The 12052-nt window shown below is 37.7% G+C and overlaps 1 long non-coding RNA gene across 1 annotated transcript in view; it reads left to right on the top strand.

Annotated features, from left to right (window-relative positions):
* The window catches only part of LOC126958872 (uncharacterized), a 50385-nt gene extending 38793 nt beyond the window's left edge, over nt 1-11592 (top strand). The window contains exon 3 of the long non-coding RNA XR_007727335.1: nt 8003-11592. This is a non-coding gene — a long non-coding RNA (uncharacterized LOC126958872). The remainder of the gene's footprint in view (nt 1-8002) is intronic.
* The last annotated feature ends 460 nt before the right edge of the window (nt 11593-12052 follow it).

Raw genomic sequence — 12052 nt, 5'->3', positions numbered from 1 at the left:
GCAAAACTTAATACATGATCCAACATGGCTAGAACCTTTTTCCTTTTAATTCAGGGTAACCAGGTTTTTTTTCTTTCCTAACTAGGAGAATGGCTAGTATCTTTATAGTAAAAGCCTATTCATTTTTCTACAAAGACAGGAAAGAAACAAGTTGTTTGGTCCCTGACAAAAAAATCCATGGGACTAGAACTAGAAAAACTCTTGAAAATCAGGTTGCAGGCCGGGCGCGGTGGCTCACGCCTGTAATCCCAGCACTTTGGGAGGCCGAGACGGGCGGATCACGAGGTCAGGAGATCGAGACCATCCTGGCTAACACGGTGAAACCCCGTCTCTACTAAAAAATACAAAAAACTAGCCGGGCGAGGTGGCGGGCGCCTGTAGTCCCAGCTACTCGGGAGGCTGAGGCAGGAGAATGGTGTGAACCCGGGAGGCGGAGCTTGCAGTGAGCTGAGATCCGGCCACCGCACTCCAGCCTGGGTGACAGAGCGAGACTCCGTCTCAAAAAAAAAAAAAAAAGAAAAGAAAATCAGGTTGCCTGACTCACCTTGAATAAACAAGGCTATTAAGGGCTTTTAAAGGTTGAGGGCTGAAGGGAAGGGAATCTTCAGAGGGTTTCTTTGACTTAGAGTGATGAAATATGTGGCCACAGAGCAAGGCATATGTACTACCCTGATCTACCCCATAGATCTACCCAATGGATCATTATGGATGCCCAGGTGGGGTTAAAAGCCTCCTAAAGACTGTGAGCAAGTGAAGGACAAACATCTAACCCAGAACTGCCAGGAACAGTATTTTCCTTAGGGAAGCCGTATAAATGGCGAAGACCTGGACCTGAAGTTTTTATATAGTGATAAAAGATTAGAACCTTATAACCTACACTTTAGGGAAGACCTGAAAGGCAAACAAAGAAAGGAGTTGCACACACATACATTGTCTAGAAAAGAAACATTTCTACAGTTTATTCCAGAAAAGAAAGAATATACAATAGCTTGGTCTATCAGAGATCAGCTGGTTTCAACTGCAGGAAACTGTCATACAGAGATAAATATTTTATAACTAGATACGGCAGGCCTTGAAGATAGCAATTGCTATTGCTTACCATAGGAGATTATAAATATGGACGTATCTATGAATAATAACTAAGATTGCTGACAATGCAGTAACTGTTCACCTCACATATACCCTCAGACGGTAGGTGCTAATGTCTTTTCATATAAGGGACAATGAATCTATGCAGGAGACGTAGTTGAAAGTGCTGGTTGGTTTCACACCAGCTGTCAAATAGGCCTTTCAAAACTCCTTTATGCATTGGAAACAGTGACCTGGGGGTGAGAGGCTCCTAGCCCAGAAACTGATCCCTTGAGCCATACAGATCTCAATCCCTGACGATTTTGATTAATCCATGCTGACAAACCAGATTTGGATCAATAGAAATTATCTGTAACAAGAAACTAATTGTGTATTTAGTAAACTCAGTGAAATTTTTGATGGCTTTAAATTTATATGGAAAAGACCCTATTGACTTTTGAAATCAAAATTCATACCACTTTAGGGTAATATTGCCTTGGGTTATAATAAATTATGGTCGTCCGCCTTCTCTCGTGGGTAATATACGGTCTGAAGGCATCTAATCTGTTTACTCTTAAACTATGAATATTCTTTAATTATTATTTAGAGAGACTTTAAATCTCTATTTACATAATGTAGAATCTATTTACATAATGTAGAAAAGCACAGAGAAGTACCTCTTACACTATTTTCATACACCATTCCTGTTTAAATGAAGCAGCAAATACAGCCAATTTCAAACCATGTTACAATCTCAGCTCAAATTATGCAGTGGCTTAGAATAGTAAAAAGATGTCCCTAAAGTTGCATCCTCTTCAGGGTATCAGAGACCTCAGGTGTTAGAGAGCTGCTGAGAGGAGAAGTGGATGAACCAATGAACCAATGTTGAATTTATATTGTACTTTTCACACAGGAAGATTCTGTAGGCCTTCAGTACACCTACACGTGAATCCGTGTGTGACGTCTAACTCTTTTCACTTAATTTCCTTATGGACCATTTTTCTGGAAAGGAAGATGGAAAATTTCAGCCAGCCACAAATGGACTGAGACTCGCCAATCTCATTTCACATTGAGCAGGTGTCCCAGACAGGGTTTGAAACCAAGCTGCAAAGATTAAAAAAAAAAAGAAAGAAAAGAAAAAGAAAGAAAGAAAATACTATTAGAACTAAACAGATGGCCCTGCATAGGAGCTTATGTAGTCAGCTTCAACTGGGTTTGTCTTAGTATCTAGAAGTAAGCCCTGCCTCATAATTCTTTGCAATTTAGTATTATTAAAATCCTCTTTTTTGCAGAAACTGCTAACATATCTAATAGAAGGACCTCACTAATCATTTCACTCTCAAGGAGGGAAAAAGTCTAAAGGCCAGGGCTTGAGGTCACAGGTCTATGAGGGAATGCTACAAGGTCTGTATTTTATCAAATGCAGGAACTATAAGAAGCTTTCACCTCTGAACCAGGTTGCTCTTTTTCTGGCTCCAAACAGAACTGTTCAAGCCATTCTCTGCCTTAAATGGGTAAAAACCCCTTTCAATATTCACTGGAATCCTCTAGCATGCCGGCATTACTTATATTAAAGATTTTAAGCAGACTATTAGTGTTTGTTCTGAATAGTTCTACCACTGTGCCAAGCATATGTAGGGCAATAGGTGAAAGGGTAAAGAGCCGTTGTTTGATGGAATTTACATGCTGTGTGAGTCTAAATTGTTTAGCTGCCTGATATAAGTTTTATAAAGCCTAAATATCCATAAACTTAACAGATATGCAGGAGAACTAAAAAACTGCTTGTTTTATTTCTTCAAAGGTCACACTTTTTTTCCCATGACATAACAGTAAATAGCATGACAAAATGCCTTCAATATATCATAAATTATAGAAAATAACCATTGACTTTTCAAGATAGTTTAGGATATAAATACTTTGAGATTAATGTTGTAGATGCTCTTCAAATATGAGCAAGAAATATTGCCGAACTCATAATTGTTCAAATAAATCATGAATGTGATATAAATTAAAAATTAGAATGGTATTAGCCACACACAGAAAAAAAATGGTACTAGAATAGTCCAGTTTACTCATAAAATATATTGGGTTGAAATTGTACAAATCTGAAAACCATTGAGAGCAGACCTAGATGTAACTGAAAGTCTATTTAATGTTGTTCTCTGATTGTCTGCATATTATAAGTTCCCTGGCTCAGTGGAACCATCTTATAGATTAAAGTAATTCCTGAGCCCACTAGTGTGTTTACTAACTATCCAAATGTCTCTTAAAAGAAACAACAAAGCAGAAGCAACCTTAAAAACATATAACACCAATGTTGTAGTCCCTCTTCCAGAATATTTAGCTATTCTTCAGTCTATACTCCCGTCCTGAAACATCACAAAGCTCCATTCCTGTGTGTTATCTAGATGTAACATATCTCCAGTTGATTTTTCCTTCCTACTTAAAACCTTATAAACCAGAGGTCAGGCTGGGCGCGGTGGCTCAAGCCTGTAATCCCAGCACTTTGGGAGGCCGAGACGGGCAGATCACGAGGTCAGGAGATCAAGACTATCCTGGCTAACACAGTGAAACCCCGTCTCTACTAAAAAATAAAAAAAAAAAAAAAAAATAGCCGGCGTGGTGGCGGGCACCTGTAGTCCCAGCTACTCGGGAGGCTGAGGCAGGAGAATGGTGTAAATCCGGGAGGCGGAGCTTGCAGTGAGCTGAGATCCGGCCACTGCACTCCAGCCTGGGCAACAGAGCGAGACTTCGTCTCAAATAAATACATAAATAAACAAACAAACCAGAGGTCAGCAATGTATGTCCCACAGCCAATGCTAGTCAGCCACCTGTTTTTATAATAAAGTTTTATTGAAACTCAGCTACACATATTCATTTACATATCGTCTGTGGCTTCTTTTGCCTTGTGACAGAGTTGGGTAGTAGCAACAAAGATATGTTGGCTCACAAAGTCAAAAATATTTGCTATGTGACCATCTTCAGAAAAAAAAAAAATTGTCAACCCATTATAAACACAAAAAAACTCAGGATCTCTTCCAAAAATTGTGCCTCTTCTCCATTCCTACTACAATTAATTTGGGGGATTTATCTTGATATATTCGTATTACTGCATAGCCTCCACTCTAGTTATATGCTGCTGCATAATAGAATATCCCAAAACTTAGTGAGTTTAAACAAAGACCGTTGTATTATAATTCATCGTTTTGTGGATCAGAAATTTAGGCAAGGCTCAGCTGAATGATTCATTAACAACAGTCAGTCATCGGAATTCATCTGGTAGCTGGGCCTGTCTTGAGGGTTTAAGGCAGCTTTACTCACATGTCTGGTGCCTTGGTGAGCAACAGCTGGAAACTGGATTCAGCTGAGCCCTTTTGCCTGCCCCATATTCTCTGGGCTTCTCCAGATGACCTTTTTCTGCAGGATAGTTAGACTTCTTATATGGCAATTCAGGACTCCAAGATACCAAAATGTAATCTCCCAGTCCTCTTAAAGACTACTGGTACAGTGTCACTTCTTCCATAGATCATCTGAGATTCATGGGGAAAGGAAATACACCCTACCTTTCAAGGGGAGGAATGTCAAGGAGCTTGTGGCCATCTTTAATCTGTTACTCCCTCCTAACTGGTCACCCTGCCTCAAATCTTTTTTCATACTCTGGCCATATATTTCTGAAATCTCAGTTTCATTCTATCTTCCCCCTTCTCAAAAACCTAAAATGGCTTCCTCTAGCCTATTTGGTTTAAATTCCTGTCCCTGACATTCATAACCCATTATATAAAAGGGTCCTACTATAATAATCTTACAATTTTGCATTAGTCTCTGTTTGTTAATCATTAGCCTGTTTGTCATACATAGTCCTCGCCTTCCCCTCCCTGTTCTGTATCACAGGGAAGCTGACCCCTGCAGGATGATTTTCCTAGGCTCCTTATCAACTTCAGACTGGGCCTGGCAAATAAGAGACATTGGTGGGAGATTAGGGGGTGGCAGAAGTCAAGTTATTTCTCCTTCTCTCTGCTTCATACAGATCTCTGGAAATGATTGCATCTTCATTCCTCCTTTGCTCCAGATCCAACTGGTTAAGCCTTCTCTAGTTCCATCATCCTCTGAGTGACCCTGGTTTCTGAGCTCCAGAAACTCTATATTCTCCCTTGTCATTCCAACCAAAGCATTGCTGGCAGCTTCCTTAAGTTGCTCATCTCTAAATTGCTATCGTGTCTCCTGTTCATCATCCCAGCCTTTGGTCACCTTTAAAATCAATTCCCTGTATTAAATTCCTTCGGTTTAAAATAAATTCAAGTAGTTTCTGTTCTGATTAGACCCCAGCTGTTCTCAACACAAAGCATCCACTCCAGGCCGGGCAATTTTGTACCTGGCCCTTCAGCCCCTGTGTGCCTGTTACGGTATTTCTGGCCTGGACCTCTGGCCTCATTCTTCAAAGCCCACCTCAAGCTTCATCTTCTTCAAAATGCCTTTAACATCACTCCAGTTTTTACTCATCTGACTCCATCATTCCTTGATGACTTTCAATGTGTCTATCTTCCCAGTTTGTAAGTTCATTGAGGAAGCTTGTACTGGAATCGTATTTCCCAGAGTTCCCACCACAGTGCCAATGCACACAAAGCACTCGATAAATATTGCTTATTTGCTTCAATATAATATCTTCTAGGTCTGACTAGGGCTAAAATCATCTGTACTCCTGAATGGAGTGAATTTAGGGATGCTTTTTTGGGTTACTGCTACTCTTAAGTTTTCCCCATCCTGGATAAACATGTTATACTAGACAGGGAGAGACTATTTTTGTTTTGTGGTGGCAGATAGTGGGTGTTAGGCACAGAGTGTAATTCAATGTCCTATATGAAGTAGATATCAAATAAATATTAAATGAAAAGAAAAAGCCTACACCATAACTGATGGATTTGTGTGGAAAAGCCAATGAAAAAAATATTTAAAATGACACTTTAAAAATTGAAGTCTTTTTGATACTTTTATAAAGTACCATTAATTCTGGAATTAAAGAATAAATATAATTTAATCTATATATATTTAAATAAAATCATAATAAAGGAAACTGCCAGAGAAAATAAATACAAATTAATAAATTTAAAATCCAGTCTTTTATGTCTCACATTTCTTATGCCCTAGATCCACATTTTATTCTTTTTCCCCTGGTACTTTAACAAGTGCTGGAAACATCAGAGAATTCAATAAACATTTTAGTTGTTTGAAAATATCTAACAGATGATGTTCCTGCCATCTAGTTGCAAAATTGTCTTAAGGGATTATTTAGGCAAAATAGTTCAATTTGGGGATTTTGTTTCGCAAAATAAAATACTAAGAAAGTTTGCTACAGTATTTACTGTTTTCAAGTCAAAAAAACATGTTTATTTGGGACCAGAACATGGTCCAGTTTGAGTTCTTAAGATCTGCTATATGACTAACTAACTCAGCTTCTGGTATTTCAAGATGACATCAGAAGAAGCTTTGCCTTTTTTTGAAAAAAAAAAAAAAAAAAGTATAATGGCCGGCTAATTTTGAAAATGAGTTTCTTCTCTGCTGCTCTTCTCAACCACAGAGACAGTCATTTGAATGCTTTACAGAAAAGGCCTCAAGCCTCCTCAAATTTCACCTTTTCATTGCACTGCTGATCATTTAGAGGGCAGACTTGTTCCAGACAGCTTTAATTAAACTGTACTGAGGATGCAGATAGATGTCAATGGAAATGATCCATAACATGAGACTAAGCATGTATTTAACAGTGTTCCATCCAGTTCAATCACCTTCTAGCATTTCCGTGGATTTACATTCATGTAGCAAAGACTGAATGTGTATATGTATTTTTTAAAAATCTATCTCATTAGTGGCCATATGCTTCAGCTTCAATGGATACAAGAACTGTCTGCAATCTGCCAAGGATTTAGCAGCATCAATAATTTGTGAATAGTCATGTTGGTACTGGTCGAAGGGTTAAGTGCTCTGCACTCCAGGGGCATCTCTTTTGGGATTTGAACCCTTAGTTGACTGTTAGGAACCTTATCCCCTGTGAGGTTTCCTACTACATGCTGCTTGTCAGATGCATCCAGCTGTAGCTGGGAAGCATTATTAGCTCTGGGATTTAAAGATCCGTGTTAAGTACTGATAGAATGGTGTCTTTGACTTAAAAAGCAGGGAGAATATACTGTGGCAAACTCAAGGAGGTTTTCATGTTCCATGTTAAGTATACGTTCTTTCCTTTTGCCTATTCTTTCATCCACTTCTTGTGAAAAGATTACACAGCATCCTTTTGAGAAAGAGTTTATATTTAACATTTGTTCCTAGAACTTCCTGGTAAATTAGATTGCATCAGCCAAAGTTCAAAGATAAATGTCACTTTAAAATAAGAGAAGGTGCCAGGTGCGGTGGCTCATGCCTGTAATCCTAGTACTTTGGGAGGCCAGGGCAGGCAGATCGCTCGAGGTCAGGAGTTTGAGACCAGCCTGGCCAACGTGGTGAAACCCTGTCTCTACTGAAAATACAAAAAAATTAGCCAGGCATGGTGGCGGGCACCTGTAATCCCAGCTCCTCAGGAGGCTGAGGCAGGAGAACTGCTTGAACCCAGGAGGCAGAGGTTGTAGCGAGCCGAGATCGTGCCATTGCGCTCCGGCCTGGGGGACAGAGCAAGGCTCCATCTCAAAAAAATAAAAATTAAAAAATAGTAAGAGAAGTTTTGATACGAAAAGCATTGCTTCTCATTCCCCTACCCAGAGAGTGAAGAACAGGTAACATGAATGATTTTTTGAAGTTTATCTTATGATACTAGTCTTGAATTAAGATTTCTCAAATGTAGTTGTTTTAATACCAACAGCAGCAAAGGTCATATAAAAGCTTTTGCAGCATGTGCTAGACTGTAACTTCATGTACACATAACCCTTGTCTGTCTTGTTCACTCTTATAGGCTTGGCACTTGGCACAGTACCTGGCAGATAGTACTTAATGAATGTCGGATGGATGGCAAAAAGAGACAACAGGGGAAACAGAAAGAATGAAGGAAAGAAGGAAATAGTTGGAAAAACAGTTTAGTTGATCTGATCTGCATGCAAGTATTTGGTCTCAGTAATATTTTCTAGAAGCTGTTCTAAGAGGATCTAGGGGTGGATGTTTAGCATAAAACATGTTTCAACAGTTTTAATGGATATGGATTTCTGAGCTAACTTACATTATTATGACCTGTTAGTAGTAGCAGCACTTAGTTTCCTTGTTGAGTAAAGGATGGGAACAATTATGTTGTGATGACAGATTTCCATCAGGTTTTTTTTTTCTGCCACATATGTAGACATGACTTAGTTTTAATGTACCTGAATACTCTCGTAGTAAAGTGTATTGTGATTTCATCAAGGAGGGCAGTAATTATTAAGCAGAGGAATCTTTAGTCTTTGTCTCTTTGAATATCTAACTGATCTTAAAAATAAAGTGGTTTGTCTATTTGCAGTTGATTTTCTACATGTGTTTATTTCCAGTAATTCTAGCCTTCTTACCCTGGAATAGTTTAACCCATCTCTTAATTGTCCCTAGCTGACGTCTAGAAGGTCTTTTTAAACTTCTTAACTGCACGGCAAGCCCTCAGTGGACACCTTGATTGTGTCTGTTTGGGAAAATGCCAAGCACTAATGAGTATTTTGTTTAATGTAATGGAAACTGAAAGTGCATGGCTTCTTCCCTGACTGATCAATGCCCACTTCTGTTGTTTGAACATATCTGTACATTCTAAATTCAAAACGAAGGGTCACAAGAGGGCAGAGCACTTAGTGTCTGCCCAAGGAAGGACTTGAAGATTCACAAGTTTTGTTTATTTGGGCCCGGTATAGACAGACAGTACTGGAGTTAGTACTCTAGGCCTCCTCCTCTGTGCTCAGATATGCAATTTTTATTAAACCCAAAGTCCGTAATCTTAAACTTTTTTGTGTTAATTTAACAAAATAATAAGGGAATGAATTATGTTGTTGAATTCTAAGCCAGGCAATATCTACTTGTAAGAAGTTACCCATTTTTTATTTCATCATTATTTTTCATAAAATATTTGGTATATATTTACCTTATTGTTTGCTTTTTCTGAAGTTCAAATCACAATGTGTCCAACACAGAATTTTAAGTAAATAATTAAAGCATTATTTCTTAGTTAAATAAACAGTAATATTTGCTGAAAAATGAAATCTTAAGCAATTGAGTAGGCAAACATGATCAAGTATGTTCGAGTGAAGAGTAACGATTTCCATGTGGTGCTAACATTCTGCACAGAGACTAAGTGGAAAGTGTAGAAGATGTTTCATTGAACCATATCTAGCTGAATTGATACAGAGCTCCTTTCGCTAGTGTTTATAATTTATAGACTTCTTATATGTGCTAGATAATTTTCACGAGAAAAGATTTCCAGCCATTTAAAATTTTAAATGAGATTTACCTTTCATCCAAAGTGTCCTGGGTTTAGTGATTTCATTAAAGATCAATGGAGATGATAAGAAAAGAAAAGTTTTGAATCTAAAAAATGGAAATAATTTCATTCCTCAAACTCAAATTTAATGACTCGCTTTCTCTTTATTTCCAAGCCACCATCTTGCTCGATCATACTATCACCTTCCTTTGGAGACTGGAAATATACAAGCCTCCCCAAATTACAGTTTATAATGGAAAGCTCCCCTGACCCTTAATAATTGTTACTTTACTGAAACACTGTAATATCTAAACTAAGTTGCTTATTACACCAAACATGAAGTCCTTTGACCCTTAGGGTTCAATATTGATCGGCCTCACTTTTGTCAATATCACCTCTAATGTCAACATTTCAATGTGAAATAAATTCAGTAAAGGATAGTCTTCTTAATCCACACACATTAAAGATGTTTAATTCCTATTCATTACAAGTTTCACCCAGTTTAAGAATTGTTTCTTCCATACTCTCAGTTAATAATTGGAGACTGGGCAGCATTGTAAGTATGTGGTTAAATGTCATTACAATAAGAAGTTAGCTGTAAGATAACCTATACCGAGGACTGGATTCATGGAAAATAATCTCTGATAAAATTACTCCAAAGGAAACTTGAAGCAAATGTATTACAAATTCATCAAACGTGACTGAGATATTTTTTAATCCTGAGATCATGGAGGGAAATGCTTTTAAAAAGAATATTCAGGTGCTTGCTTTGCCCTTGGATAATGCAATAGAAGCTTGTGGTATTTTTCAGATTGTCAAGTGTGTATCAAAGAGTTATTCTCTTGGCAAATTCCATGAATTTCAGCTCCATTTCTTGACAATTTAAAATTTGATTATCCAATTATAACTAAAGGTCATCAGTCTAATGTGGCAACTTCATGACAGTTTTAGTTACAAAAGAATTTCTCAGTTTAGAGAGGAAACTGCCATGTGAGAATTTTTTATTGAACTTTTAAGTTGGATGGTATTGTGAAAAGAATTTTGTTTTCTTCTTGTGCTTTTACTATTTATTAATAAAAATATATACTTTTTGCCCTGCCCCATGTTTATATCACATGCCTCACCTCTCTGAATAACATTACCAAATTAACAGCAAGTGCTCTCTGATATTGCTGATATTTATCATCATTAGATTTTGTCTTAAATGTTTATTTAGAGTTCCATTTCTCTGTTTTATTTTTAATAACCATAACCTGAATATCATTTTCAGAACTAGAGAGAGTCATTTTCATTTCAATCATACTATAAGTAGAATTTCTGCTAAAATGAAAAACCAGAAAAATTGAGGACATGGCAAATATTTTAACATTAGTTTTATTTGATGTGATGATGGAAAATTCCTCAGGCAAAACATACCACAGGACCAGACAAAATGGGTGCTGAGTGTCAGAAAGATAGGAGAATCTTTATCCACATCTCACCCCTAAAGAAATCAACTTTGCAGTGGTAGATGAGTTTGTTGAACAGCTGTTGATTGTGTACCTGCTCTGTTCAAGATCAACAGTGAAAACTCATTGTTTTTCTGTTTTTGCATCTTAAGAGTTCCAGACATTGCTGGAAGCCCAGATGGACAAGATGGTGCCTGCACTGCTTCTCATATCTGTGACCCATTTACCTAGAGAAGAAATTATCCGTGCAGCATGCTGGTTAACACTTCGATCAACAAACAAGAACTCTACCACCCTGCTTGAGGAGTGAGATCTTCACTCTAACTGTTCTCAGCACAGCCTCCTTGTGCAAAGCTGGACTAAGTATTTTAATATTACACTTTGCACCTCTTTTGTTCAACAGTAAGACCCAAAATAAACCTTTCTGCCTAGGTATGAACATCTGTTTTGCTTCAAAGGTTCAAAAGTATTCTCTTCAACACAAACTCCCTGACCTCCATGCTTAGAGCCACGTAAAAGTCAATTTCTTCTGAGCCACTTGTTGAAACTTGTAAATGAACTGATATTTCTGCAATTGTGACTTATCAATTGCATCAGCATTATCATTTCTTGCCCACTGGCAGAGGAGTTATAGTTGTAGATGGGAGTCATATCAGGCATTCTGTATGACTTCCTTGTCAACTCACTTCATTCCATGTGGAAAGAGACAGGTGTACACTAGAGCTTTAAAAATCTATTTAGAGACACAGCATCTAGCAAAAAATAATTTTTTTCTATGTAGCACGTTGTTGCTTTTACCCACTACTGTGCTATGCATGCATTGTACTTCCATTACCTTACTTAATCTTCATGGTAATTCTCTAAGGTACAGGGAGATTAAAAATGACTTAGGCAAGGTCACTACAAACTAGAGAAGCAGGACTTGAACCTCGGTAATCTGACACCAGAGTTCTTATTCCTAACCACCTCATTTATACTGATACTCTAAGAATTTCCTTTCCATAACGAAAATTGTGTATTAAATATTTTAGATTTATTAGAAGAATAAATTCTAAAAATATAAAAACTAACTCTTGGCCAATATGGAAGCATTTTATTAGTGTACTGAAGATAGTTTGAGATCAGAGGC

The sequence above is a fragment of the Macaca thibetana genome, chromosome 7 (assembly GCF_024542745.1).
Source record: "Macaca thibetana thibetana isolate TM-01 chromosome 7, ASM2454274v1, whole genome shotgun sequence".
Taxonomy (NCBI): Eukaryota; Metazoa; Chordata; class Mammalia; order Primates; family Cercopithecidae; genus Macaca; species Macaca thibetana.
Note: the sequence above shows the minus strand (reverse complement) of the source record. Positions and strands in the feature narration are given on the sequence as shown.